We start from the raw sequence: 8299 nt of genomic DNA, 5'->3' as shown, positions 1-8299 counted from the left end.
TCGCACTTAAATTGGTCCCCGCTGTACCGAGGTATCTAAAATCGTGTTACACACGGATTAGGGTCGTTCACCGGTGGTTGTTTCTTTTCTTTTCATGTTACTTGTGTTCGATTGTAAGGGGTGGGCGACAGGAGTCGGGGGGGGTGTGAGAGTGTGGCCGCTTTCATACGGAGATCAGCGCGGAAAGAATATCCGCATTTATGTCGCATTCGCTTCTTCATGATGAACAAAAGTTTGCAGGTTTGTGTGCTTTCACATAGTGACCCGGCTTTACAAGAAGCAGCGGCGCGGCGTGGCGTGGCGTGGCGTGGCGTGGCGCGGCGTGGCGGGCGCTTTATTGAATAGTGTTTTATTACTGAGTTTTTTGTGGCAATTGCTTGTCTGTTTTATGTTATGTCTTTTATGTTTTTTATGTGGTGACATTGCACTTTGAGCTTCTTGCATATTCTTTTTCTATGTGGTTTTATACTGCAAATGGCTAATAAAGTGAATCTGAATCTGATTGGTGCAATTCCGCAGTGAAATAAGGCAGCGTGAAAGCTGCTAGTGTTTGGAGCTAATTACAAAATTTGTTGTACTAGGAGAGTTTTTAGCTTTTAGCTGGTAGTCAGAGCTTCTACTGGTCCTGCTGTCCTCCCCAGAGATCAAGGAGAATGATCCATAGGCTGTATGAAAAATGTTGATCCCACAAAACCTGATGCTGTGGACCAGGACTCTGTCAGAACCAGGACTCTGTCAGAACCAGCAGGCCAGAAGAGGCTGACTGTAGGAAGTGAGCAGTCTGATGAGGAGGTTTAAGTTGAATGATAACACATGATTAAGAGTGAGAAGTGATAAAATTTAAGCTGAATGATTAATAAGCATCTTGTAAGTTTATAAAACAATTTTCTGTTCTGTCTTGAGTAAATTAAATAGCAATAATATCATTTTGCTTCAAATGTCACTCTGGTCTCTTCTTTAAGTTTGTATTTGACATAATTCCTTATTATCTCAATTAAAACAAACGTTTGTGACACAAAGGCAATTTATTATTTTGGCCGGTAAAAAAAGTGCATTTTATTTTGGACGGGAGGAAACGTAGCAGAAGGTCTAAGTTTTAAATGGGGTGTGGATGTAGCCTGAACCTTTCCGTAATTTAATATATCACAACAGTAACTTTTGTGTCTCAGGTTCGTCAGTGAATGTGTCTCCTGCAGCTCCAAACAGGGCTGGAGAGCAGAGACGACCATCAAGAAAGGTCATCAGACGCTTTCAGTCCTGGTGCTCAAAGTAGAACAAAAAAAACCTTCATCTGGTCGGACTGGGCCCCGATCTGGGGGGCCTAAAGACAAACATACAAAGTTTTTTCCAACACTGTTTTGTTACAAATCAAAAACATCTCGCAGAACAACGTGCCGGCAGGAGTTCAGTTTCTTTCTGTGCTGATTTATTGATGCAGTCGCCCGTCGAGCCTTTCAGAACATAAGAGAAAAACAGCCTCAGGGGGGAAAATTGTTTCTCAGGAAACCTAATTTGGTGGAAAATTAAACCAAACCGGAGGAATATCTGCTGGATTCACACAAAGGAAGACAGAGTCATCATCTGCTCAGTAATTTAGCAGGAAGCAGGTGTGAAATGCATCTCAGGAATCATTTCAGTCACATGTGGACAGAGAATCTGTCTTTGTCAGGTTGATGCAGGTGGAGGTGAAGAGTAAAGGTGGTGGTGGGGGGGGCATTAATGAAGCGCCGCCGTCCTGCATAATGCAACGTGTTTCATTTCCAGGCTGCTGTCCGCCACCTGCTGCGTCCTCTCTCCACTCTGCAGCCAAAACTTTCCACAAAAACAAAAAGACAGCTATGCGGCGGCGTTTTACGACGGCGAGGTAAACACCCGGGAGGTGCAGGGAGGATTTTCCATGTGCGGTGCGGAGCGACAGGACGGAGGGCGGCAGAGCGCAGAGATGTCTCCGTCACCTGGCTGCCTGCGTTGCCTGGAAATCTATTATTTACAGAGACAGCGGAGCAGAATGCGAGCGGGAAGACAGGACGCCAGCTGCACGCCTCACACCGAACCCTTCAAGAACAGAAACACTCCATCTGCTCGGTTCAGAGGCTCTGCTCACCTGGGACACCCGAAACCTGCCGCTTTCCCTCGACTTCAGCACAAACGGAAACGTTTAGAGCTGAAACGATCAGTCACAAAATAAGTCCACCGTGTTGATAACTGACGAGGAACGACAGGATGAAAAAGTGTCTTTGGCTTCTCTGGTGGTTAAAGAACAACAACACAGACAGCACGAATACACACAGCTTTAAAAAATACACAGAACGGAAGAGAAGAAAATGAATTGTTTAAGGCGGTAAGTGAAGTAAAACCAACAACCGTTTCATCACAGCGTCGTCATTTACCGTTCAGGGCAGGAAGTCAGGTTTACTGCCAAGTACATTTTCACATAGAAAGACTTTGCCTTGGAATACTGATCCTTAACAATAATCAGAGACAATTAGGGACGGGTATCGCTACTCCGTACGAAACAGCCCGGTATGGAGTAGAACCGAAACGTCTCCAGTCAAATCAGAACTTCAATCAATACTCGCGGCAAAAAACAACTATTTGTATGGTTTTGCTTGCAGCCAAACACACAAGCAACACACCAAAAGAAAGAGAAGAGCACGTCTGGCCTGTACGTGCAGAGTGATTTTAACAGCCTGATGTGTTTAAATCCAGTAAGTTCATCAGCACAAACTCGGCTTTCCGTTGGTTTCATCTTCTGGCATCATTCAACACTTCTCCGGACATTTTTAATTGCTGTTCACATCACTTGTCACTGATCGATCGGCACAGCAGCGATCAGCTGATTTACTCTGTTTGAGTCTTTAGTTTAGTGACTTGTTTAAACAGACCGCTTTCTCGTTTTATTCTTGTGACTGTCGTCTTTTCGGAGGTTTATGACTCACCGCTAAAGGAAAAAGGAGATTTTTCAGTTCAGTTTATTCGACAGTTAATAAAATAATCTTCTGTTGTTACTTTCAACACAAGTACAAACAAACAACACCTTAAATTTGTTTCCCACAACTTATTTGGTCACTAAACTATTTCACTCCTCCTCTCTCCTTCAAATATAGAATAAGTCCCCATAACAACAGTAAAAATAATAAAAGCTACCGATCAGGTGACAACAGGTAGCGTTTTATGCAAGGTATCAAATGAAGTACTCTATTGGTTTCACTTTAAGGGTACTGGGCTTGGTACTGGTATCGTAAAATTTTAAACGATACCCAACCCTAGAGAAAATAAATAAATAAATAACAATAAATATAAAAAAGAAAAGAAATCTGTACAGTGTCTGCAGGAATTTACAAAATGTCCAATATGAAGTGTAAGGAATAACGTACGCAGGTAAGTGGCTGCTGTCTCTTTGTCCTTCTGTACATTTCTGTTGTCACACCAGCACACACGGGGAAAACATGACGGCCTCTCCGAAGAGTCCAAAGATGTCCGTGTCATTGTGACGAGTTTGTCCCCAAACCTTTGTTTTTACGGATGTCTAATAAATATTATGCGACCTCGCAGGAACCTGAGCGTTTGGATACATTAACAAATGAAGGCTGATCGGTCGTCATAATGACCCGATCACAGCGGCCAGATATCGCTTCCCTGAACATCGATACATATTCGACTGAATCGCCAGGTAGCGTTGGGACTAGCTGCTGTCTCGTGCGCTCTGGTTGTGGTTACCTGTGTCTCTCACCCTGACCAAAGAGTTTTCACTGAGCTGTGGGGGAAAAAGCTTTAAATTAAACTACATCCATGTGACTCGATGCCCGATGTGAGCTGGATTTAGTCCCTCACTTTTACATGTGATGTTTATTTTCCACCGCAGACTGTGTTTTCATTTCTATTTAAATTGTGTTGGCCAGATTTCACTCCCAAAGGGATAAAAAGGTTAAATAAGATAAAGAAAGCCAGATTCTTTCCGCCCAAAAGGGGCGCGGCTGATGTTTTTATCCAAAGCGACTTCCAATTGCCATAAATGTCAGAGGTCTCAAGCCTCCGGAGCAACGAGGGGTTTGCTCACGGACACACTGGTGGATGAACCGTGACCACAGTAGTCTGCCCGACTTGTTGAGCTGAGGGAGGGAACGTGGAGATTACAGAGCGAGTGTGAGTCACAGATCACAGACACCACTCGGACCATGATTCACTGGGACTGCGAGCGCTCACAGCTGATCCTTTAGAGAGCCGGGGGAAAACCGAGTTAGAGAGAAAAGACGAAGAGAGAGGGAGCTAAATCCGTCAGCCTCTGCGGGAGGCAGCAGGAGAACCAGGAGAACCGGAGCCATCGGTCAACAACACGCTCAAAGTGCTTCTTTTATCAGCGCGCAGCCAGAACGGAGGAATTTCCTGCAGCGCCGTCCTCCCCTCAAACCGTCAAAGAGTTCAGAGTTAAAAACTCTACAGTCGCCATTTTCATCATCGCAGAGGAAAACTGTTGTTACCTAAGCTGACATCTCAGCTTGTCACTGTCAGACTTTAATCAGTTAAGTTGTCAGCTGTGCTTCAACATACCAAACCTAAACTTTAACCAGGTAACAGAGGCCGATCACGTGACGGTTCACCGCCACAAAATTTGTTCTCCATGCCCTCTCTGCACCCCAGTTGACTATCAGCGACAAACCGTTTGATCGGCCCGTGGTCACGCCTCAAAAGTTTAGCTGTTGTTGCATCTGACTGAAAGGCATTTTACAATTTTAGACTTTCCAGAGTCTGTTAAAGGAGGTATTCTGCCCATTTTCAGGTTCAAAATCTTAATTAGAGGTTGTACCAGAACAGGATTACATGGTTTATTTTTCTCATACTGCAGCTCCTCTTTTCACCCTGTGTGTTGTACGCTCCGCTCTTGAGCTACAGAGTGATGCATCTTACTTGTACAAAATCTTTGTTGGGAGTCGCACATGCGCAGCTTCCAGGTAAGGACTACTAGCCAATCAGAAGCAGAGAAGGGCGGGTCGTAAGAAACAAGGTAGTGTGATCCAAATCAAAGCCGCTGCAGACTGAGACCGTAACCTAGCAGATGGTAGAAGTTACTCACAAGTCCACAACGTCATTGTTCCACATCTTACAATAAACCACTACAAAAATCACCATATTTCAACTCAATTTTACATAAAAATTGGCCAAACAATTTGAACGTTTGCTCAGTGGCTTTCACAGCAGGTGTAACATTAGCATTATAGCTATAACTTTAGCTGTGTTAGCCAACGTTTACAACAACTCCGCACTTGAACAGTCTGAAGTTACATTGCCGTGTTTATTTTAAATATAATTCACAACCAATTAAGCAAACTTACAGGTTGTGATTGTGAATTTACAGAGTTGCATCGTCTTTTAAGACTAAACGTTGAACTGTTGCCGGTGTTCTGACGATCTATGTTGCCTTGCCGAAAAATGCTACCGTAGCGCAAACCGATAGACTCGACTCTGCTCGGCCCTGCTGCGTTTTCCATTGCAGACAGTACCCAGAGATAGTACGTAGCTTCTCGTCATAGCGACGCCACACACCAGCGATCCACACAGCTTTCTCTTTTTTAAGTTAAAACGTTTGAACCTTCCTCAGAATGTAAAGACAGATAAGCGGTATGAAAACCTTCCAGCTGTGTTTTCCTCTGCCGTTGTTGCTGCAGCGGTCTGTGTGACGGCGGGAGCAGAGGGCTCTGTGAGCGGGCGGCTGGCCGGCCTCACACGCTCCTCCCGTGTTCCTCCCGCGGGTCGCAGCAGGTTTCCCCCGCAGCCTCTCGCAGAGCTCTTCAACTCCGAAAATATCAAATATTAAAGCACATTTTTGTTCCGCCATCACTTCCCATAAACCTGTCAATATTCTAAATCTACACAGCTGATTTCACCTCAAAACTTCTCAGAAGTGGATTTAGTCATGAAATAACGTTTGAAAACTGTAAAGTATAAAACTTTCTGTTGCTGGCCTGTCTGGTGCAATGATGATGCAGTGAATAGTGAATATTCTCTCTGCAGGGTTAGGGGTCACATTTTAGTTTCACTCAGCTCGCTTGGAACCTCGACGGAGGTGATACAAAAAAAAGTACCTGGAAGCAGGAACAGGTATAACATTTCTACAATGGAAAACCAAACAAAGGCGAGTGGAGCCAAAGGGCCTCCCGCTCAGACTAGCTTGGTTTGAGGGCGTGTCTGACCCCGCTAGCCGCTTGGCGAGCTTTATGACGCGTTTTCATTGTGACGTCACAAGTAAAGGAAGTGAAGGGCTGGACTACAAACGAGCTGTTTTCAGTTCAGAGCAGAGTTTTCTGTGGGAGATGGGAACTCACTTTGGGCTTTTTCACTTTGCAAACCTGTTACAGGCACAAAAAAGCAAAAAAAACAAGCTGCCTAGTAATCATGCACACCTTGATATAAAGGTGTTGATGTCTTTAGGCCACACCCTCCCTCCTCACACTTCAGTAGACATCAACTTTATACAGGTTAACAATGATGAGGGTGTGGAAAAAAATTGATCTTTAGATGCAGACTTGGAAGATTCTGAATCAATTCACAAACGTCAATAATCGATTTTCTTAGGTTAGTTGATAACATAATGTCCACTCGGAAATGTGGAAGTGCAGCTCTGTGCGGTGCACACAACGACAGCTGCTGACTGACTGACTGCTGCTACTAAACATTCACATAATCAATAAAATCAATGTGAGCGCTACGTTTCAGTCTGGCTGTAAATGTGTAGTGCAGGTCACAGCGTGTCTGTCTGGAAAGTGAAAGCGGTCAGTTAACATCTCCTCTTCAGACTGCTGTCTGGAAGCTGAGCAGGACGATGTTTGGCTGCTAGTTCAGGTTTGTTGTCATTTATCCACATATCGAGTACACAAATGAACGAAATGCCGTTTCTCAAGGCCCACGGTGCTCAGTACAAGATTACAATAATGAACGAGACACAAACATGTAACTACACCAGACGAGACAAGAAAGGAACAGATATATTAAGGTGGACTGAACGTGGTTTGGCTGGAGAGTGTAAAGTACGTAGTTCTACCTCCATCTGACTAATAACAGCAGCCTCAGAAATGAAAATAGCAGCAGTAGAGGTCAGTAATAACGCTGTCATAACCTCATAACGTCGTAATAACGCTGTATTAACGTCATAACGCTATAATAACCCTGTAATAACGTCATAACGCTATAATAACGCTGTAATAACATCATAACCCTGTAATAACCCTGTAATAACATCATAACCCTGTAATAACCCTGTAATAACATCATAACGCTATAATAACCCTGTAATAACGCTGTATTAACGTCATAACGCTATAATAACCCTGTAATAACATCATAACCCTGTAATAACGCTGTAATAACGTCATAACGCTATAATAACCCTGTAATAACATCATAACCCTGTAATAACGCTGTAATAACGTCATAACACTATAATAACCCTGTAATAACGTCATAACGCTATAATAACCCTGTAATAACGCTGTAATAACGCTGTAATAACATCATAACCCTGTAATAACGCTGTAATAACATCATAACCCTGTAATAACCCTGTAATAACGCTGTATTAACGTCATAACGCTATAATAACCATGTAATAACGCTGTATTAACGTCATAACATCGTAATAACGCTGTAATAACGTCATAATCCTGTAATAACGCTGTAATAACGTCATAACGCTATAATAACCCTGTAATTACGCTGTAATAACGCTGTATTAACGTCATAACATCGTAATAACCCTGTAATAACGCTGTAATAACGTCATAACCCTGTAATAACCCTGTAATAACGCTGTAATAACGTCATAACCCTGTAATAACGCTGTAATAACCCTGTAATAACGCTGTAATAACCCTGTAATAACGCTGTAATAACCCTGTAATAACGCTGTAATAATTAATAATTAATGATGTAATAACGCTGTAATGACGTAATAACGCTGCAATGTAAGCTACATTTATATGAAGTAACATTAAATATCTGCATTTGATTACTACCTACTTGTTTGGATTGTTAAATACTTTAAGTACCAAGTAGTCAAACAGAAAAATAGATCTTTATCCTGTTCGTTTTACAGTTGCATCGTAGCCTTATAATAGTAATGAGGTGCATAGACGTTCCCACCCTTGAGGTGCTGCATTGTGATGCATCGCGATATCGTATCGCATCATTGACCTGATAATCATAATCGAATTCAATCGTGAGACCAGTGAAGATGCACACCCCTACAAAATACTCACTTGTGTAATAATTGTGCGCACAGTGTAGTGGTCTGTTCATCACTGAT

Source organism: Micropterus dolomieu, linkage group LG14, assembly GCF_021292245.1.
Source record: "Micropterus dolomieu isolate WLL.071019.BEF.003 ecotype Adirondacks linkage group LG14, ASM2129224v1, whole genome shotgun sequence".
In the NCBI taxonomy this organism is placed as follows: Eukaryota; Metazoa; Chordata; class Actinopteri; order Centrarchiformes; family Centrarchidae; genus Micropterus; species Micropterus dolomieu.
The sequence above is the reverse complement of the archived record's forward strand: the minus strand, read 5'-3'. Positions refer to the sequence as shown.